The sequence below is a fragment of the Meleagris gallopavo genome, chromosome 2 (assembly GCF_905368555.1).
Source record: "Meleagris gallopavo chromosome 2, MGAL_WU_HG_1.1, whole genome shotgun sequence".
Classification (NCBI taxonomy): Eukaryota; Metazoa; Chordata; class Aves; order Galliformes; family Phasianidae; genus Meleagris; species Meleagris gallopavo.
The window spans coordinates 102,481,300-102,504,796 of record NC_139405.1 but is presented as its reverse complement, the minus strand read 5'-3'; the positions used below and the strand labels follow the sequence as shown (position 1 = coordinate 102,504,796).

Sequence of the window (23,497 nt, the reverse complement as noted above, 5' to 3'; positions counted from 1 at the left end):
CTATACAGAGTCATCTCTTCTTTTGCTCCAACTGTATCTACAGTGTGATTGGCACCACGTTGTAAATAATTAGTGAAAGTAATGGTATAAATCCCAGTGGTAATCTCATCCTATTTGGGATACAACTACGATCTGAACTTCAATAACACCTTTGACATAATCAAACATTCCAGAGCCCTTTACAAAGCCATAAAGTACTCACCTGTAAAGTAATGACTACAGGGAATTATAGCAGGCAATGAATCCATTGATCGGTGCTTGTATAAAGTAAAGGAGGAGAAGCAAAGCAAAGGCCATTCTACAACTTTCTTTTTCCTTGGAAATTTCCAGTGTCTACTCAAGGACACCTTACTCCATGCCAGTCTGTCAGTAGGTGGAAAGTGATAGGATCCTAGGTGTGATACAAATATATGGTTTTATAGCCTGCAGGCAAAACTACTCTTTATCCACTGATGCAAATAAGCAGGTAAGTCACTTCCTGAAATTTGCATGTGCCATTTCCAAGAGCAGGTTTTTTTGTTGCTTTTAGACAGAAAATAGCAGTGATTGCTTTGGACATATCAGATGCTATGCTGCACGCAAAGTCAGTGCTGCATGAACTCCTGGATAATTTCCCATCCTAAGCTGCCCTCACTATGACTCAGGCTGTCATTGCATTATCAGGTTAGTAGGAGTTTTCTCCATTATCAGTTTCATTTGACATGGGCCCCAGTTCTGTAAGCCTTACATTAAGGAGTCCATCATTTCATAAGCACTCTCACTAAAATAGCAGGGACTATTTTACCAGTAAGTGACTCTTCAGTGTAAGGAAGTGTTGCTAAATCAATAACTCTGTTATTCATAGAATGGTAATGAAAAATAAGGTTTAAATTATTTTTATAATTAAAAAAAACCCTTGTGATTAGAAAATGTTTAGTGATACATTAAAAATCTCTGTGATTCCTTTTTTTTTTTTTTTTTTTTTTTTTTTAAACCAGAGGGAGGAGAGTAGGTTCAGGTCTTCTATTTGTAAGTGTAAGTACACTTTTCTTAGTACTACCTGGAGCTTTTCTCAGTTCCGTAATGTTCTGGGATAAGATTATTTTATGGTCCTATTATGGTCCTGTTCTGGATTCCCAGAGTATTTCTACACTTGTTATTGTGGTGCCAGCTCGATACCAGTGGGACTGCCTTATAAGTGCTGTTGAGTACACATCCAAAAAATTCTGCCTTTTGGAAAACAAATATTTTGGCAAGATGGGAGACAGCTACAACAGCAAGTGGTTTGCTGGACCTCAAGGGTATAACTTGTACCTTAGTTTTGAGTCATTTCATGATTTTAATTACTCGTCTTGGGTATTGGACATGATGATGGACTGAAAGCAATAAGGACTTCTCAAGGAGAAAGATAGCAAAGTTAGATCCCAGAGGTTTAATTTTGAAATCCAGCAGAATTGTTGTCTATGCCCTTTGGATATGATTAGTAAAAGAGTGTTGTTGCAGAACTTAGCATGTATCTCGTGATTGGATAGAGTATCTTTGGAATCACACAAAAATGGAATAACTTAAACTCCTATATTTTTAAAAATATCTTTTGTTGGAATATTTTTTTTTCTGGTCTGATCCATGAAATATGGAAGAACATAGAAATTTCTACAGGATTCTGTGGCTGTACAACAGATCTATATTGGTTTGTAGAGGATAAGACAAATTTTTCGGAGCTCCCTCCTGAATGGTGTACAGTGTCTCAGAGTAGGTGCAGAAGAGAAAACATCTACAAGACAGAGTGTCTACAATGTCCTTATCGCTGAGATGACCTCAGTACTGGTGCTATATTATGTTTGAATGGCAAAATTGATCTTTGTAAAAAGCAAACAAAGAAAATGAAACTGTTTATAAATATCTAAAGTGTGAGGGTTGAGTCAAAGGAGGTGGGCTTTTTTTGATAGTAAATATTAATAAAGAAGGGGCAATTGGCAAAAACTGGAACACAGGAAGTTCCACACTAATATAAGGAAGAACTTCTTCACTGCCAAAGTGAGAACAAGCTGCCCAGAGAGGTTGTGGAGTCTCTTTCTACGACATGTTTGGATGCCTACCTGTGCAACCTGCTGTAGGGAACCTTCATTAGCAGGGGTTTGGACTAGAGGATCTCCAGAGATCACTTCCAATCCATTCTGTGATTCTGCATGTGATTCTGTGAAAATAGAATTCTTCACACCCATCCAATCAAGTGCTCTTTGTTTTTCTGTTCCATTTCTAGACTCTATACCAGTTTATTTCATCCTCAGTGTCACATAGTACAGTCATTGTCATGAAGACATATTGAAGTTCCGGAGAAGTTCATGGATTTTTTGTTTGCTTTTTCCTAGTTACGAATTAGACCCAACACTATCAAATTTCCTGATTCAACTGCTTTGTCTTTTCTTTGAATAAAGATAACTTTTATTTTTACTGGAGTCTAAAATCAACTAAAGGGACCAAAATGTAGCTGTATGAATACTAACTGATAAGCATAATGAGTCCTTGTCTCCTGAAATGATCCCAATGAGAGTTTTAAGTTCTGGTTTCTGAAATGTAGTAATTTTCTTAGGAAACTGCTTGGTTACATATTGATGCTTCTTTTGTGTTTTGTAAGGAACAGTGATGTAGCTCTTAGTATCTTTCTGATGGTCCTGAGTTAGCATGCATTCGTTATCCTCCATAAGGAGATCTAGTGGATTACAATAATGCCAAAGAATGATTATTGTTATATTTAATATTTTAAAAAAGGAGCTCAACGGCTCTTCATACTTTAGTGAAAGTATTTAAAAATGCTTAAATCAAAGGAAATAAGATTGACATAAATATTTTTAACTAAAGGGAAAAAAAGATTGTTACTAGAACAAACAAGAAAATAGATTGCCTTTGGTACTTGGGAAAACAGGTTTAAATTGCTATGTAGTGTAACAGTTACAATTTTGCAAGATGAAAAATGATTGTTTCACTATTGCCTTGTCTACTTTTGTTTTTTCCACCTATTTTCTATGTTTAGAAAGTAATCTCTCTGGGGCAGGGAATTACATTTTTTATTAAATATGTGGCAGTCATCCAGCACAGAAATGCACTGATTCCTGGTTAGGCTATGCATTAGTGTCATACAAGTGATAAATATAGGCCTACATCATAACAATCAGTAATATCATAAATATATGATTTATTATAAAACCAATTTTGGATTGGTTTTATGGATTTAAGGTGGAGGACAATCTACTGCAGAAATATGATATGGAGAACAAGTGAATTGGAGAAAACTGACATACCACTGTGAAAACTGTTATACTGGAACAATAAACACAAGAAAAGGGCATGTGTGTATGAAAAAAAATTTCAGCATCCAGGATTGTTTGGGGAGTTAGCCAGCTGTTGTCCAGTTAGGGGAAACTGGTGAATTCAGTTGGACTTCAATTACAAGTCTGATGATATTAGTAGTACTTGGTAGATTTGATGAATTTTAAATAATTTAGACGACATTCTTGGAGTGTTAGCCATAGCTAACCTATGTCTCCTGAAAAAAAAAAAAAGGTTTTTGAACAAAAATGTACAGTAATAATTCCCTGAATAATTCCCTACAGATGTCAGCACAAGTACGTAATAACATATGGTTGTAAAAAGGACTAACATAACTCTGTGAAGTAATGGTTCATAGTGGGGACAGGGTTTTTGTTGAGCACATGAATATTAATATTGGAATATTACATGTGGCTGATATCTTTGTTTTTTAACAGAATGTTGAAAAAACTAGAACAACACTGAAAAGATCCATAAAAAAGAGGTGAGGATATGATAAAATGCCCTCAAGAAAGCAGCCTGGATTGTACTGTGAAAATTCAGCAATGTAAAAACAATGTCTCTTATTACATGTTTAATGATTCTTAAAAAAAGAAAAATTGTTATCTGTTCTTAACTAAAATTGATTTCTGCCAAGGCTGAGTTCTCTTGGTATCTGATCCACTAGATGTCTTCATGCATTTCTGAGACATACATTTTATCCAACAAAAAGGTATTAATAGCATAGGAATAAACAGATAATTTTTGGGTAAATTATGGTATTTGATCAAAAGATGTTTTTTGGTCTTGAAAGCTGTGATTTAGATTCCACTAACATATGCTAGTTTTGAATCCATGAACTGCAGATACCATGTTCTGTATTTCACTGTACATCACCTTGGCTAATCAGCTCTTCTCATCCCTACTTTTAATCTCTAATAATATGAACTGATCACCATTCTTGATAATTTCCAGGCTAAAGATTTTTTTTTCTCCAGTGGACACATAGTAAAATGCTCAGGAGGAACAGAATGCAATTATGCAGGTTTTCATTCCCCATACATGCTAATTAGAACAGATAAACCTTTTGCTACAGCATTTACAGTATTTGTGGGAATAATGTATCTGGGAGATAAGAAGGGACAATATTTCACTATAATTTAAACATGAAATATTTTCCATAATGCACCTATGGGGAATGGCTCAGTTATCAGATGCTGAAGCAGTAATGTATTTATAAAGCATTATTATAAAAACACATACAGCAATGGCAGACTGCAATTCGAAATAAGTCACTCAACAGATGTTATAACTCTTGGTAGAAAGCTATGAGTACATTCTGGGTCTGAGTTGTGACAATACCTGGAGCTGCACAACCATCACAACCTGCTAGGTCATTACAAAACTTGTCTGGAAATTTTATGCTTGGAATAAGAGGAAGGAGCGAGAATGAAGTGTGAGAAATTATGACCCCCTTTCACAATTTTGTCATCTGTGATAAATCTCTTACTACAGTTAGAGGATCTCCTTTATTGGAAGGATTAAAAAAGAAAAAGGGGAAAGAAGAAAAACCTGAGAGCTGATGAAGCTTTATAAAACTGTATTTTCTTCTCTCTTCAAATCTACTTAACTTCCTAGGATGGTTGTAGTATCTTTTAATTTACTCTGACTCTGTAGAGGCTGTATTTTAACCTGACAGTTTAACTCTTTCTTAAAATCAGAAATGTTTCTTTTGGACATTCAGCTCTAAATCAATGAGTGTAATTCAGCATGTGTTTGAAAAATGTGAGGAAAGTTGGTTTGAAGCATTCTGCTCTTATCTATGAAAATAGTAAATGCATGTATGGTCTTGTGGCTAAATCCCAAACTGGAAGCATCAAATTAAACTATTAATTTCTCTTTCAAAGCATAGCTCCTCCTCTTTGAAATCCAAGATGTCAGTAAAATGAATTAGAAAAATATAATGAAAAACGACATGGGAATGCTGAAATGTGAATTAGAAATATATTGAAAAAAAATGACGGTAGATGAAAATGTGAGATTCTCTTTGTATAGTCTTGAATTTAATTGATAACTCGTGGTAATGGCATGAATAAAAAGCCTATATTGAACTTCACTATCTGTCAGAAAAAAAGGAAATTGGCATTTTGTTGTGGGGTTCCCTTTTTTGTGTGTGTGTGTGTGTGGGGGGGGGGCTTGTTTGTTTTTTTTTTTATGGCTTATGTTGGAGGACACTTTAAAGATCATCCCATTCCAACCCTCCTGCCAAGGTTAGGGTTGCCAACCACCAGATCAGGCTGCCCAGGATCCCATCCAACCTGGCCAGGAATGGGACACTCTCAGTAACCTGTTCCAGCACCTCACTACCCTCTGGTAAAAATTTTCTTCCTAACATCTAATCTAAACATCCCCTCTTTTAAAGGGATTGTCAGATTATGTAAAAAGTTGATCCAGTCCTGCTTATAAGCTCCTTTCAAGTACTGGAAAGCAACAAAATCTCTCTGGAGCCTTCTCTTAGGTAAACAAGCCCAGTTCCTTCAACCTTTCTTCATAGAAGAGGTGCTCCAGCCCACTGATCATCCTCATGACCCCTCCTCTGCTCCAACGGTTCAACATCCCTTCTGTACTGGGGACTGCAGGACTGAACACAGTACTCCAGATGGGGCCTCACAATGGCAGTGAATCCCTTTCCTTGGTGCCACCCCTCTGTTGATGCAGTCCAGGATACTGCTGGCCTTCCAGGCTGCAAGAACACCTAATACTCTAGCCTTCAAACCCACATCTCTCCAATTCAGAGATAAAGATGTGGTGCAGAACCATATCAAATACCTGCAGATGTGATTTACTGTCATCTTTCATAATAACAGCGTATGACAGTGATTTGAACATCCAGTTTTGCCTACCACACCAAGCAGAGCCTTTCAACTCTGTCCACACAACATTTGCAAATCCAAGCACCCTAATATGCTTGCAAGCACTACTCTGGGCAGTTACACACATCACATGTTATTTTCAGTTCTTTGAAATGAAAAAAACACAAAATAATTGCTATAATTTTGTGGATATGAGTACCATTTGGATCCCACAAACAGGTGTGGAGGAAATTGGTCTTGCCAACTTTTAGTCTCTTGAACCATTTTCTTCAGTGCTATAAACATGGTTTTACATTTCCATTATATCTTCATATTCTTAAACAAAATGAATCTGGATTTCTGTTTCCTTTCCCCTTCCACAACCCTGCAATACCCACTATCATAAATTAAATGTTTGAGTATGGTAGCAATGTCAAGAAATTTAATTATTCCTTTCAAACTGTCTTTCTCACTAAGGATGATGGAAAAAAATATGTACCCTAAAATAACTTTTGGAGTCAATACGGGGAGGAAGTAGCAGTGGTTAAAGTTTTGGAGAGGTGCTAGATGATGACAAGTTATCAGGACTGGATGACATGCTGAAGGAATTTAAAGAAGGTGCTGTCAAAATAAATGTAATCCTTCATTAAGTTAATCAGCCACACCTGAGGAGTTTGATGGTAGAAAATATAATTGCCTTTAAAAAAAAAAAAAAAAGCTGCTAAAAATTGTAGATTTTGGATTTGCTTCAGTATGAAAAAAATTCAAATTATAAATGGAGATTTATTTCCTTTACAGAACACCTTGGATAAAATGGTAAAGCTGAAAATATATGGCTGCCATACAAGAAAACCACACTCTCTAACTTCCAAGTATTTTAATTGGATACAAGAAAGCAGTTCTTATAACTAATTTGGACTTTCAGTAAGCCCTTTCTGAAATCTCTTGAAGGAGCCTCTCAAGGAAATTAAGTACCCCTAATACATGAGAAGTGAGTTGCACTTAGATATCAGAAACTGGTAAAGAGACATAAAACCAGCAATGAATCTTCTTACCCTGGATGAGATAACTTACGTTATGGAAATGCTTCACAGTAACCTTCTCTCTCACGGAAGTCTTGTTGACCAGTTTTGACTACATATTTTACTTTTAGGCAACAAAAATATTTGAAAAAGGTAAAGCCTAATCCTTACCTTTCAATATAGAAGTACCTGATGAAAAACACAATGTTCTGCATAATTTGATGCATCAGTTATTAATGAGCTAGAGAAAGGATGTACTGTGCAAGATGATAACACTTGAAAGTGATTCAATTATTTCACTGGAGAGGAATGAAGGATTATGAAGTATTCAGTGTTCAGAAATGTTTCTTTCAGTAGTACAAAGGCAAATTAAATTGCAACTCCAATAGAAAAAGAGAATGATCTGATGTAATTATGGGTTAAAAATAAACTCTAACTCCCAAAACAAATAAGCCCTCCTGTAATTTCTATATTCTAATCACAGCTTGTACTGCAGAAAACTTTCCTGTTACTGTGGTTTCTCTAAGTACCATTAGACTCCCATCATCTCCAAAACTACACCACTGCTTTCTCCCTCCACTTCCCTCTAACATACTTTTTGCCTCCTTTCTCTTCCTACTCAAAAGAGCGTTGTTGCTTCCCTGGTCACTGAAACTGAGCTGCAGTGAGGTGTGGGACAAATCCACAATGAAGTGACCATGTTGGACAAGCATCACTGTTCACTGGTGAAAACAAAGAGCGTAGGAAGATAAGAGAGCAGTAATTGACTAAAATTACTGCAGTTAGAACAGAAGGGGAGCTCTATGCTAGGAAACTCTTTCTACCCTGTAGGCAGCACCCAGAGATCTCTTGAGTGCAGGAGTAGCCAAAGGAAAACACTGTGTAGTAGGACTGGGATATAACAATTCTGAAGATAATGTTATAACATTTTGTAAAGCATGTCTGCCCTAATTTTATCCTATCTTCTCAACTTGTTCCATGGTCTGATAGTGATAGAACAAATGGGAATGTTTTTATACTAAAAGAGGGGAGATTTAGGTTAGGGAAATTGGGGAAATTTTTTAATGAGAGAGTGCTGAGGCACTGGCACGGGCTGCCCCGAGATGTTGTGGATGCCCCAACAATGGAGGCATTCAAGGTCATTGGATGGGGCCATGGGCAGCCTGAGCTGGTGGGTGGCAACCCTGCTCATGCCTGGGGGTTGGGACTGGATGATCTTCAAGGTCCCTTCCAACCCAAACCATTGTATGATTCTATAAACTTGCATACTCTCTTTCCCCTTCTATAAACTTGCATACTGTCTTTCCCCAGGCATATTAGTGAAAATGAAAAGAAAACAAAAATAATAAACAACAAAACTAGCAGAAATAAAAGAAGATCAGAAACAAATTGATTAGAATGTGGGATATGCTCTTATATGTGAAAAAATTACAAATTCAGAGACTGTTCTGAAGGAAAAAAGGTGACAGGAGTGCATAAAACAATGAATGGTTTAAGGAGAAAACATTCATCTTATTTTCCTTGTTGCCTATAAGAACAAGAACAAGCTAAGATTGTAGCTTCTAAAGCCTCCCTAGTTTCTGTGATGGCTTTCTGGAGTATTCTATCTTGGTTTATTTTATTAACGGTACACGTGAACTGTAAAACTTCACACTGTAAATCAAGAGGCCTGTTATCCTCACCTCGGTACTAGGAAAGGTTATGGAGTGGATTGTCTTGAGGTAGATCATGCTGCATGTGTGGGACAACCAGAGGATCAGGCCTAACCAGCACGGGTTCACAAAGGGCAGGTCCTGCTTGACCAACCTGATCTCCTTGTATGATCTAGTGACTGTCTGGTAGACAAGGGAAAGGCTGTTGATGTAGTCTACCTGGACTTCAGCAAGGCTTTTGACACTGTCTCCCACAGCATTCTCTTGTAGAAGCTGGCAGCCCGTGGCTTGGACAGGTATACTCTTGGCTGGATAAGGAACTGGCTGGAAGGCCGGGCCCAGAGAGTGGTGGTGAACGGAGCTAAATCCAACTGGCGACCAGTCACAAGTGGTACTCCCCAGGGGTCAGTGCTGGGGCCTGTCCTCTTCAATATCTTCATTGATGACCTGGATGAGGGCATTGAGTGCACCCTCAGTAAGTTTGTGGATGACACCAAGTTGGCTGGAAGTGTCAATCTGCCTGGGGGTAGCGAGGCCCTACAGAGGGATCTGGACAGGCTGGAGAGCTGGGCTGAAGCCAGTGGGGTGAGGTTCAACAAGGCCAAGTACCGGGTTCTGCACTTTGGCCACAACAACCCCAGGCAATGCTACAGGCTTGGAGCAGAGTGGCTGGAAGACTGTGTAGAGGAAATGGACCTGGGGGTATTGATTGATGCTCAGCTGAATATGAGCCAGCAGTGTGCCCGGGTGGCCAAGAAGGCCAATGGCATCCTGGCTTGCATCAGGAACGGTGTTGCCAGCAGGAACAGGGAAGTGATTGTCCCCCTGTATTCAGCTCTGGTGAGTCTGCGCCTCCAGTACTGTGTCCAGTTTTGGGCTCCTCACTGCAAGAAAGACATTGAGGCCATGGAGCGGGTTCAAAGAAGGGCAGAAAATCTGGTGAGGGGTTTGGAGCACAGGGCTTATGAGGAGTGGCTGAAGGAGCTGGGATTGTTCAGTCTGGAGAAGAGGAGGCTCAGGGGAGATCTTACTGCTCCCTATAACTACCTGAAGGGAGGTTGTAGTGAGCTGGGGGTCGGCCTCTTCTCTTGTGTAACTAGTGATAGAACGAAGAAAGAATGGCTTCAAGCTGCGCCAGGGGAGATTTAGGCTGGAGGTTAGGAAATACTACTTTTCTGAAAGAGTGGTCAGGCACTGGAATCGGCTGTCCAGGGAGGTGTTGGAGTCACCGACCCTGGAGGTATTCAAGGAATGCTTGGATTTTGTGTTGAGGGATATGGTTTAGTGAGTACTATTGGTGATAGGTGCATGGTTGGACTGGATGATCTTGAAAGGATGATCTTGAAAGTCTTTTCCAACCTTGGTGATTCTGTGAAAAGAAAAAAAAAAGCAAAGTTAATTGTTAGAATTGGACAGTACTGATATTAACTTATAGTAGCTAGGAATGCTTTGTTCTATTTATTGGCTCTCTAACAAACAGAAAGAAAATCAGATGTTGCTTACGCCAATTCATACATTTTAAAAGGGAAGACTTTTCCTGTTCAACAACAAAAGTATTTCACATTTGTGAATTTGGTTTTCTGCTGGATTTAATTTCTCTTTCAAGAGGGAGGTCACGTTATCTGTCTTCAGATATAGCCCTGGAGTTGAAAGGTGGAGCAATCACTACAATCTTTACTGTGTTTATGCTTTGTTGGAATATTGAGATTATGTTATTCTGTCTTTGAAAACCAAAATAATTTAATACTGTTATTTTAATCTGAAGCCAGGACTGAGTATTTTCAAAACATAGATCATTAAGCTTTTTGATTGTCATATAAGCTTCCATATGAATGCCATTTCTCCCCAATTAATATTGGAGGTGCTTGTAGTCTAAGAAGCCAAAGACACAGAATAGCTCATTAAATAATGTTGGGATGGAAAGCTTCTAGCTACTTATGTTAAAAGAAGTATAAACAGCTAAAGATTTTCCAGGTCTAGTAAAGCAGTGGCATTTATATGAATAAAGGCATCTTAGCTCACAGCACACCCGAAATATAAGCTACATCTGAATGAACTCTTTGTAAAACAGAGACTCCTTGGAGGAAGTTTAAGTGATTTAAGCTTTCCACATTCTACATGAAGGCATACAGAAAAAAAAAAAAAGAAGAAGAAAAAAAGAAACATTTTCAGCCTTCCTGCAGTATGACAAGCCAGCACAAAGGAAGATTTTTGCATAGCTTGCTTAAAATATTCCTGAAATAGATGAAAAACCACAGCCCAGGCATTTGAACAAACGTGGACAAATACTGAAAAAATGATTAGCAAACATATCGGTGAATTTCAAACAGGTTTTCCCTTTGTTGGTAACTTTTGTAGCTGAACTTTTTATTCTTTAACAATTGTATGCATTGAAGCTCACAGATGTTTATGAAAAGCAAATTTTAGATCAGGAATCAAGATTTACTTAGGCTCTGTGACAGCAGACTACTTAAATCTATGCTTAGCTAGGAGTCTGTGGAAACATTTGCACGCTTAAATCTGTTTTTCCATATTTTTTTCTGAACTGGGTCCAGAATAAAAAAAAATTATACTAGGTTTATGATTAAATGAATCATATTCTGAGAAGAAGAAAGTTATAAAATTTAAATCAGTAATCCATCTGATAGATAACTGGTTACAGTCCAAATACTGTATAACTCCATTAAACATTCTTATGTTAAGCAATCCAAATAATGAAATTCATTGGCACACGTCATTTGAGTGGAGAGTGAAGTTCCCGAATATCAAATATCTGCAAACAGTACATTCCTCAATCCCAAATGCTAACCCAGATTTACACATTTTTAAGTAGAAAATTCCGAAGCATATTTTTCACAGGGCATTGCACCCAAACATAGAAAAACTAAAACCACAGTAAAACTCAGTCAAACTTAAGTAAGCGAGAATTATGTTTAGTTTGTGGAAGTCTGATGGTGTATCTATAAGCAGTGAGCTATTTAATAAAAACATTAAGGTGTCAGTGACTGAAACAGAGAAACTGAATTTGTCCTAAGGGTGGAATGAGCAATGGAAAGTTTCCTCATCAAATCAAATTGTGTTTTCCACAATTTGCCTCATAGGCACAGAAGGAAATGGTTTTTGTATTACAAACTAATATTCTTGAATATGACATTTGTCTATTTTTAATGAACTTGTAATCAGCCTGCAGATAAGAAAAATATTCAGATTTGATATATTTTTTAAAATATTTTAAGGGTACGGAAAGTATCTGTTATTGCCATAATGTGACAATAGGCTGTCCAGGGAAGTAAGGGAATCACTGTTCTTGAAGGTTTTGAAGAAGTGGGCAGATATCTCACAGGGGGAGATGATTCAGTTGGTGTGGTGGTGATGGGTTGATGGTTGGGGTAGATTATCTTAGGGGTCTTTTCCAACCTTAAATATTCTGTGATTCTATTCTATAATACTCCAATATCTTACATTAAAACATTCTAATATACTGTGCCTATGCTGTTCTGATTAATTATTCCCAAATATCTGTGGTTTTTATTTAAGGATTTTTTATTTATTTTGTTTTTATTTTGGTTTTACAGCAGTTTATTTTAGCTGGGATATGAGTTTTGGTAAATTTTTGAAGTTTTTTAGTGTAAATCTGAGCAAAATCCTGAGCAAAAAGTCCTGATCATATATATTTACTTTTCCTAAAGGTCACTGTAATATTTTCATATGTAGTACAGCCAAGAAAAGGAGACAATCTTTTTCTCAGCAACTTTACAATGAAAAATATTTCAGTGCCAGTGAAATGACATCCCTTGAAACTTTAATACAAACTCTTGAGTAACTTCTTATCCTTTGGTGTTTTCTGTTGGAAGTATGCTTTGCATCGTTCAAAACTTAATATCGAGGACTCAGATTTCTGCATTCCAGTCCTATCTTAGGAAATCAGCTTGTTTGGATTGGCCAGAGGATACTAAGATGTAGCAGACAATGTTGGTCTTGAGAAGGATGGAAAGAATAAAGGTTAAGGGCTGAATATCATAAGATGTCTGGCTGGGGTGGTGCTATGCTTTAGATTTGTGGCTGAAATAGTGTTGATAACACATCAGTTGAACACTGCTTACACAGCATCAGAGCTTTCTCTCCTCCCAACATTTGATGATTTTCTTAGTTATTCTTTCACAGAGGTGCCACAGACGTCAGTGATGGGCTCAGATCTGTTCTTAAGTGGGGTTGATCAAGAGGGGCTCTTATGGGTTTCCAGTGAAAAATGTGTAAAGGAAAAGGCACCCAACAACACATAATATTTTACAACTCTTTTAATAAAATGAATTCTGACTTTTTCTACAGTCTGTAGTAGGAAGATTATCTTTTGAAGTTCTGGAGTGTCATGGAAATGCACTAAAATCCTCCTGTTCCCCAGTTAATACTTTGATGTCATTTAAAATATTATCAACTTTATAATGATAAATTGTACTAGGTTTGTGTGGAACATTCTGGTAGTGAGGGAGCTGCAAAGGAGATCTCTGGTAGAAGGGACTAATCTCATATCAAACAACATCAGTTCCAGCCAGCTCAGAAATGGACCCACTTCTGGTGAAATTTAGCTTCCTAGCTAATATTTATTGTTAATTCAGTTTTCAATCTTTTCTTTATGTTTTACTATTCTTTTCATACTCATGATATTTCCATGAAATTGATGAAGATGCAGTAGAGTCAAAGCAGGGTCAGATCCAATTTTTTTTTGTTACAGTTCTATTTCAAAATAAATCACAACAATAACGAAACAAAGGAAAGTTAATTAATACTGTCTTTTTCAAGAAATTACCATATGAACTGAAAACTGGCAGAAGGCCTTCTAAATGAGATGATATTAAGAGGGATATTCAGTCAGAAAGTGGAAGGTATTGGGATGCTCTAGAGAAAAATGTTAAAACTTATAATAGTATGGTGAACAACAAGCTTCAGAGTGATAGATCAGTCAGAGGTGATACTGCCAATGTCATGGAGGAATCAGAACAGACCTCAAAGAGTCACTGAAAGGATAGAAATTACAAGCAGGGAGATTCAAATGAAGACACAGATTCAAGTCTTTTTGGGGAATATCATACAATATAATAGAAAATAGATTGGATGGAAAGAAAGTTTATTTGACAATGCAAACAGAGAAAAGATGAAAGGTCACTACAGGGAGACATGTAAATTTCTACATAGGACGGTAAGTTGGTAAATTGATAATCTGAAAATGGTTGGAAATGTACCGATTTCCTTGTGGTAGGCATGATCATGTTCACAAACCTCCTTTGCAATTAAAGGAACTTTCAAGGTAAGATATCTGATTGGTTTCGGTCTCACGTGCTTGCTGAATCAGGATTAAAATGGAATAGCACTACGACTCCTTTAAAGAAAAAGAAAAATCTGGGGAAATTCCAGAAAAAAATCATTCCTTTGAAAATAAAATCTACAAAGTTCATTTCTGCTGAAGAAACTGTATTATGAGCCCTCAGACTGTTGTCTTAAGCAAAATACCAGACTTGTCATGGGTTGAACTCTGAAGGGGACTTACATATTTTCTTTTTTCCCTTAATTTTTTTTCACTTCATTCATTACCAGGGCAACTGAATGCCAGATTGTCTTCTCCAAATCCCCAGCCTTATATGGATATGGCCTGTTTTACTACCTTGCACTGTCACAAACTCATCTCTTCCATCAAAGCTGGTGTTGATTGCCTTTTGGCAGTGCCTTTATCTAATAACATTGCGAGATGATACAATAAGATTTTTTTTTATATAATGTTGCTTTAGCCTTGAAGTTGTTCAACTGTATAAAAGAGCCTTCAAATCACAAAATCATAGAATCATAGACAATCATGTTTGAGAAAATCTTTCAAGTAAAAAAACTATAAGCTAAACACAAGTTGGGAGGATTGGCTGACACGCCTGAAGGCTGTGCTGCCATTCAGCGAGACCTGGACAGGCTGGAGAGCTGGGCAGTAAGAAACCAGATGAGGTTCAACAAAAGCAAGTGTAGGGTCTTACACCTAGGGAGGAATAATTGCATGCACCAATACAGGCTGGGGGATGAGCTTCTGGAGAGGAGCTCTGCAGAGAGGGACCTGGGCGTCCTGGTGGACGACAGGTTGGCCATGAGCCAGCAGTGTGCCCTCGTGGCCAAAAAGGCCAATGGCATTCTGGGGTGCATTAAGAAGAGCGTGTCCAGCAGGTCGAGGGAGGTGATCCTCCCCCTCTACTCTGCCCTGGTAAGGCCTCATCTGGAGTACTGTGTCCAGTTCTGGGCTCCCCAGTACAAAAAAGACAGGGATCTCTTGGAAAGAGTCCAGCGGAGGGCCACAAAGATGGTGAAGGGCCTGGAGCATCTCCCCTATGAAGAAAGGCTAAGTGAACTGGGTCTGTTTAGCCTTGAGAAAAGAAGACTGAGAGGGGACCTGATCCAGGTTTATAAATATCTGAGGTGTGGCAGCCATAGTGGTGAGGCCAGTCTCTTTTCAGTGGTACGTGGAGACAGGACGAGGGGAAACGGACATAAGCTGCAGCATAGGAAGTTTCGCACGAATGTGCGTAAGAACTTCTTCACGGTGAGGGTGACGGAGCACTGGAACAGGCTGCCCAGGGAGGTTTTGGAGTCTCCTTCTCTGGAGATATTCAAGTCTCGCCTGGACGCCTACCTGTGCGACCTGGTGTAGGGAACCTGCTTTGGCAGGGGGGTTGGTCTCGATGATCTCTAGAGGTCCCTTCCAACCCCTACAATTCTGTGATTCTGTGATTCTGTGACAATATAACTCTGTCTTGCACAACTGTTGTAGGGAATGGTTGATCAAGAAATCTGAAGGATTCCCTTTAGGTTTCCAAGTATGTCCTTTGACCTTGTTGCCCTTGCTGGGGATAGAAGGCATTCCTTTCAAATGTTCATAACTGAGAAAAAACTTCAAATCATAACATGAAGTGACACTGAAGGGTTGGACTTGATGATTTCTTGCAGTCCCTTCCAACCTCTGCAGTTCTGTGATTCTGTGATTCTCACCGGCATTCTCAACAGAATGTGAGACTCATCTTGCTGATGCCATCGCTGAAATATCTATGTATCGCTCCTTTTTACATAGCCTCTGTCCAGCTGTTTGTATGCACCAGTGTAGAGTATAAGCATGTTCCATTTGCAGTATTGTATTTAAATTCTTGGTCTGCTTGGCATTTGGTATCACTACGCTTCACCACAGCTGTCAGATTAGTCAGTTTTTTCTCCCTTTTTATCTCAGTTGGCTTTATTCCCAGATTCCAGATGAAAGTGATAGCATTTTGCTTGACCATCCCATTCCAAGCGTTAAACACTGTGACTTCAGGCTTGGATGCTCTAATGGTGTGCTAAAGCTGTCCAATTTTCACTCCCTGCCTTCCCCTCTGCCCACATGTACACACACAGAGCAAGCCACTGGAATACAGTGCTGGGATGAAGCCAGTGTGTGGAAGCATGGAAAGTGCATTTAGCTACTAGTGATAGTTGAAACTATGGACTGTTAAAATGAACACAATATAGAGACCGTAGAGCCTAGTCACTAATAGAAAACTAAAGCAAGTGATGTTTTAGAAGATTTACAGTTATGCAGCAGTGGGGCTCTGACCTTACACATCCTAGTGATGAGAAACTATTGAACATCAACAAAATATCATGGAAGAGGACTTTTAGTTATTTGGTACTCAATTGAGACACAATGTTATCTTTTGGAAAGTTTAATCAACAAGTAACTTGTGATATAGAAAGTGCTTACTTTGTATTTTATTTATTCAACTTAGGTTTTGTACAGTGCAGTAAATCTATCATGTAGGACTGCCTGATAAAAACAAGAAGTGTTTGTAGGTCACTAAACAGTGCTCTATAGTTTTCTATCTCCCATGTTGAACAGTGAAACTGCATCTCTGAGTATGGAGTATTTACATTTCAGTCTGTTAATACTCTCTGTGGTCAGCTAGCTAAATGGTCCAGTTTAGGTAATATATTATTTCTTCACTTAATTTAGGTGATAAAACTTAAATTACTCAGCTGTTCTACTCTTCTGACAAAAATAACAGGTCGTTGATATCAGGAGCTAAAACTAAAGAGGGAGGATAACTCTTCTCACATCAATAAACAGGATTTTATCTTTAGCTTTTCCTTCTATCAGAAAGTATAGATCTCCAGAGATATATTCACGAGAAGGAAGTCAAGGTGCCCAGTACAGCCACGGTGTCATTGTCTGCAAAATATTTACTCCCTTCCTGTCATTTTACCACATGAAACATGAGTAAGAACTGTGACCAGTTTTGGGCACCCAACAAAAGAGGAATAAACAAACCAGAAAATATTTGGTGAAAGGCCATCAGGATGATTAGGAGGCTATGAAACAGAACAGATAAGTAAGGCTGATTAAGCTGATTTGCTTAACCTGAAGAAAAAAAAGCTAAGTTGGGATGGTGGAGATTGAAGGCTAGAAGATATAATGACACGCAGGTTGACTTACAAATAATATCATTTTCATACTGGTGGTCAAATATTAAAGCAGGATGTCCAGACGTACTGGGAAATCTCTGTAGTTGGAGATATTCAGTACCTAGGTGATGTGCTAGTTGTATGAGAGAATCTCCAGATATGAGTTTATAATTATGTCAAAATTATTTACAACACAATAGCAGTTAGACTATCTGTGTGGGATTCTCTAAACTGGAAAGGCAAAGGAGAAACACATTAGCATTTTGTGCTTGTTTTTCATTTCTTCGGAATTCCCCAGAGCACTGTCATTTGCTCTTTGTCACATTAAAACAAAACAAGTGCATCTTTTGGCACATGTAGCATTTTATAAACAAAGGAACTAGTTGTTCGGATTCATCAGAAAGCCAGAGGGACACTAACACAATGATGTGAGACAGAGGAGTCAAACTTCTGAAAGTGTCTCTTAATTTCAGCCAAATCACCTATTTCAGTGTGCATTATGAAAACAAATGCTGATTCTATAAAATCCAAAAGGTAATGGGGAGCAAATTCTGGACACTACTAATGTGAAAGCATCCTTCTCCGAAGCTCCTGGCCTCCATGACAACCTCAGAATCTGTCACTTTGACTTGTTTTCATTTCAGATATAAACTATAATTTTTTTTCTCCCTCAGGCCAAATTCTCTTTCCCTTTTCTCTCATTCTTTACCTTCTAGCAGATAGTAGGAATGCAGTATGCATGCAAGGAGTGAAAAGGGATCATACGATGAAAGTAAATTAAAATCCCCTTAGAACATGACACGTTTAAATGCATAAATCCAGATCTTCAAGAGATGTTTTCTAGCCTGAAAAATTTCAACATTTTTATTCCACTTTAAAAGAAGAATGATGTACAGAAAATGATGAAAGACAAATAAGAAGACCACATGTTAGTACACAAATGGACACAGACATAAAATTTCTTAATGGTTTTATTTAAAAAAGCATAGGACTAGCAGCAGCCTATTGCTCTATATTTGAATGATGCTTCTGTTAACCCTGAGTTCTATTCTTCAGTTCAAAAATAGCAGCAAATGTTTCAATTTTCTTAGTCTTTCTCAATCAGTAAGTGGTCAGGAATCTGAATATTGTTTTGTGCATATGTACCTCGTTACAGTAATGATTCAATGAAGTTGTATAGCTGTTGACATGTTAGAAAGTCTCTCCTGACACAAGTTGAGTACAACTACCTTATTTCTTACTGTCCTGCTTGGAGCATTTTCTGTCTCTCTAAAAAATATGACATCTAAAGATTCCTTTGGGAAATTTAAGAAAACCCTTAGAGGTGTAGTTGAATCTTAAGATTAATGGCCTACCTACTTGTTTAACCAATTTTTTTTTGTATTTTTTGTTTAGAAGTTGACTTGTTTTACTGAAAGAAGGGAGAAAATGGAGGAAAAAGTATTTATTAAGTAAGTGAAAGCTTATGTGTATCCATGTACTTAAGGAGACAAACACATCATACCTATATCCTAGTACAGACACAGAAGAGTACGTCTGTATTTTAAAGAATTTGAGCACTAATTCTAGGATAAAAACTTGACTATTTCAGTTCAGTTATGTGTTCAAACAGTTAAAAAGATAATCATAGAATCATAGAATCATGGAATGGCTAGGGCTGGAAGGGACCCCAACAATCATTGCCCAATGCCTGCCCATGGGTTTGGAACTAAAACCCCACTAGAACAGGCTGCCCTGACCTCACACAAGGCCTGGCCTTGAAGCACAACAGCCATAATATACTGTAGTACAGTATATAATGCCTGTGCTGCTTTATGGCTGCTGTAGCAAGAAAGACATCTTTACAATTAAATGCATTAAAATATTCTGTGGTAGTTTTATTTTTAATATCAGACTCCAGACCTGAACCATTCAGTCCAAATTCTTCCTTTCCTTTGTGTTGTGCAAAAAGCAATTTTAATGCTAAATTTGCTTTTGATATGGTTCAATAACAATGTAAAATGGATGAGGTCTAATAAAATAACACAAAGTTAAAGGCAAGCCTGAATTCTTGGCTTCGCTATCATTTTACCTGGATTTGATAAATGACATTGCCTGCATGGAAGACAGTATGAGTTGTCATATTTTTCTAAGATCTTGTCTAGTGAAAAAGTTAATGTATTTTTTTTTCTCCCTCTGAATTTCTCAGTGTGGTAATTGCTATTTTTTAATTTAATTTAATTTTATTCTTCTAGATGAGAACCTTTAAGTTGTTCTGTCAGGATGTCCTTTGATGCCAGGTGCATGTCAAATTTGTGGACACACACTTGGGTTAGAGACTCAATTCATACTTCACACATTACCAAATGAATCATTTAGAAACCATATTATCAAATTTTCTATGACAGTCCCAAATTCATTTACCTGACTTTTTTTTTTTCCTAAAAAGCTTGCATGAATTTTTTTTCTTTAATCTATCCATTCACTATGAAAGAGGGGTGTAAAGGATTCAAATTTGCTGACTTTTAATTAATATTTTTTCTTATCTTCTTGTTAGAGATTTTTAATAAAAAAAAAATTAACTCTGTAATGACATTTGGATTCTTGGTTTTTTTTTTTGCTTTGGATGTTCATAAAGATTAAATATACAAGTTCAAATAAAAAAAACTTTTTTTTTTTAGTACCTCAGCTGCGGGTAGAGCCAGCAAGTACCACTGTTTCTGTATGGTATAATTATTTTAACTGCGTATATGACTAGAAGTGTGAATTAACCTGCATAAGTACGAGATAGTTTGAGAGAAAAACAGGTAAACTGGAACATTGTACATTTTTCACTCAGAAATGGGATCCTTTTCCTCCAACAGTGAAGAAAACATAATCATTTCTAGTGGAACTACTCTTCTAAATTGAAGGAATTTTTCCTTGTTTTCAATAGTTTTTTTTTCTTTTAATGGATTTCTTTTCCACAAACATCTCTGCCAATAAATCCTGCTCGCACTTCTTATGAAAGCCACTTCACCTCCACATGTTTAACATAAACATCAGTATTATAAAGAAATTAATTACTATTCTAATCAGCTTGCTGGTGTCTATCTGATCCCGTCGGAGTCATATACACTTCTAAGATAGACTCTTTTGCTCTTCTATAAGACAATCTTCCTTCATAACTTATGCACTCAGACCCTTAATCATTTTGTGTGGCCTTTGCTGTGCATTTTCATTATCAGCAATGTCCTTTCTATAATAAGTAGAGTTGATTCAGCTGATACTCATTAGATATGCTGTCTCCTCCAAATACCAAGTGTTCTTGCAATATTCAGAGGAATTTGATTGAATGTGGTGGTGGGGCTGAAAATGATGAAGATAGTTATTTAATCTTCCAAACTTAAGTATCATTTGGTTGACTATGACTTTGAATACCAATTTACTTGGTATTCATGAATCACCTGTCATGTTTGGTTGTGTATTTTGCTGGCTCCATTGTATGATCATGTCCCTTTTTAACACTTTCTCCTCACCATAATCTTGCAGAAGAAGAAAATTCTGCATTTGCTCTGGATACAGAGGTGTGAGGTGATGGAGCTCCTTTAACTCTTCCAAACAGATGGATAGAATACTGACACCAGTTTCAACAGATGCTGACCTGTTTCTCTGCTCATGGGTTTGATCTATAACTAAATGACATCTCAGTTAGGTTTTGAATTTCTTTGGCAGTAAGATCAACGCTAACAATACGAGGCCAAATTACAGTCACTGTAATTCTGATGACTTTAAAAGGGCTCTGTGACAGGTACATTTTGTAGGGAATTTGGCTTAAGAAGACCAGAAGTGCACACTATTCCTAATGTACTCTCATTACTGCCCTATTTAACAGAAAAAGACACTGATTATACATACAATGTAAATCCCAAGGCCTTTTCTGCTTCTGCCAAACACTGTAGAGAGGGATTTACTGCATTATCCATTATCACGTCCAAGTCTATTCTGGGTTTGCATTGTGCTTCATTTTAGGTTATAGTCTCTGTGGATAGTTTTGATCCTCCCTTCTCTCATTACTTTATACTTCTCTATGCTGAAATGCATAAGCCAATTATCAGACCATAAACCTCATCTATCCAAAATATTTTGAATGCGTATGCTCTGTGCCTTTGTGGCTGCTGCCCTCCTCCTATTTTGTGCCACTATCAAACAAAGGCACTTATTAAATATTGTCATACACGCCCCCCCAACCCCTTTCAAAGTCTTTCTTAATTAGATAATGGTTAATTAGATATTTGTGAAGTACTTTGAACAAACAAAGTACTATGGAAGCACAAAGTATTATTATTAATATGCATCATTGTCAGTGTTATTAATACTGAGCTTTGCTGCAGCAACCCTGTCATTACTGTTCGTCATCCTGAATTGTCCGCTCTTTTCCAGCACAAACCATTTCCTCTTTACAAGCCAGTTTTTAATCCAATTCAGTGCATTTACCCTTTGTAATAGGCTCTCTGACTTCGTAAAGAAATCTCTCTGTAGTGTCATGTGGCACCAGGAACAGTTGTGAGATGCAGACATTATACAACCATCCCTTTCCCCTGCATTAACAATCCAGCAATGTGTTCAAAGAATTCAAGCCAAACTGGCACACATGCTTTATTTTTTTAAGAATCCATGTAGTATCACCCTTACTGGGGGTTTGCAATGTATTGTGAGTACCCCCGTTGTGCAGAAAAAAATGCAGAGAACAAGTCTGCTGACCTCGTCAGATGAAGCTCGGCAGGCATGCAGAAGATTGTCTTGGTTAGTTTCAGATGGTGAATTAAAAGAGGGAAAAGAGTGAAGGCATATTTATTTTAAAGGGACAAGGCACTTTACTGTGATAATGCTCTGTTCCACTTCAAGACATCACTGAGCTCAAAGTTTACAGAAGTGTTGAGTTAAAAAAAAAATCCACTGAAAGGAAGAAAAGCAATTCTGAGCCTAAAGGTATCTAAAATGTAAGTAGCCTTTTCAGCTGAAAATTATGCCTTCAGTTAACACATCTGATGCAAATACACTCACTTGGCACTATCTGCTCATCTACATCTGTTAAAACAGTGTGAGATCGGCTTGCCTGTTGGTCAGAGCCTTGCTCCAACATACAGGTTCCAGGCAATTATAAGTTTACATGGGCAGACTTGAAAACACTGTGGAAAAATTCGCTTTTCTTCAGGAAGTCCCTTCACTGTGCCAGATGAACAAAATTGGCAACATATGCCAGCTACAGTCAATTACACTAGCTTATACTAATATGACATGCAGAAGTAAAGGCAGGCAAAGAGTCCATGGCTATTGCTTGCTGCCAAAAAGAAAAGCTGTATTGCCCTAGGTGCTGCAAAGCCCATAAAGGCCACATTGGAGTATAAGCACTAGAGCCAGATGAAGGGAAGATGGTTAATATAAAAAGAAATTGAAATTTGGAAATTATCCCAAAGAATAGCCAAGAGTGCTCCAGCCTAGAGCTCTGTGGGGTGGCCTCATACCATAGAAGAGCAGAAAACAAGATCTATAGTCAACAGTCTTTATGTCTAGGAAAATGTGCCCTGAATGGGACTGATGTATAGGGCAGTTATAGTCTTGCGTAGCAGGTTAGCCATCTGACTCCTGGTCTACAGTAAAAGCTGAGACAAAAATCAATAGCAAAAAACCCTTATAGCTACATGATCCAAAACCAATAACGCTGGGTACACTTTCTGGAATGAAACTAGTTTTGTTTTTATGCTGCTGACCTTCCTAAGGCTAAATTTGCAATCAGTGATTCTATTGTTTTCTGTGTTGCTTTTGTTTGTCCTAGTACATGATGATCTCCACAGAACTGAGTGTTCCCTATGTTTAATAGCTGTATTAACACTAGATGGCTTTTTAAAATATGTTTCTGAAGACACATTTTTGTTTTTCAGAATGGTTCATATATGTTAGAAACAGCCTCCAAATGAACTCCTAGATATCAAACTTATTATAACCAATAAAAAGCACCTAATACAGATGTTCAAGGATGCTGAAAAAGTATAAACACAGAGCATACGATATAACTCCAAATCATTTAGCCATCATTTCAACAGTCTCACATTACAGCATTTAGAGGAGGAGTCCAGGTTAGGATGCTGATTTTCATTTGTGCCTTATTCTCATTATAGTTTAAAGATAAATTCTCAGTTCTAGGTTTTATATACAGTGAATATTTCAAAAACTAGCTGCTTGTGCAGTGTTTCAAAAAGAC

The 23,497-nt window shown here is 37.6% G+C and overlaps 1 pseudogene; it reads right to left on the bottom strand.

Annotated features, from left to right (window-relative positions):
• Positions 1-8,775: 8,775 nt before the first annotated feature.
• The window catches only part of LOC146545106 (uncharacterized), a 130,529-nt pseudogene continuing 115,807 nt past the window's right edge, over positions 8,776-23,497 (bottom strand).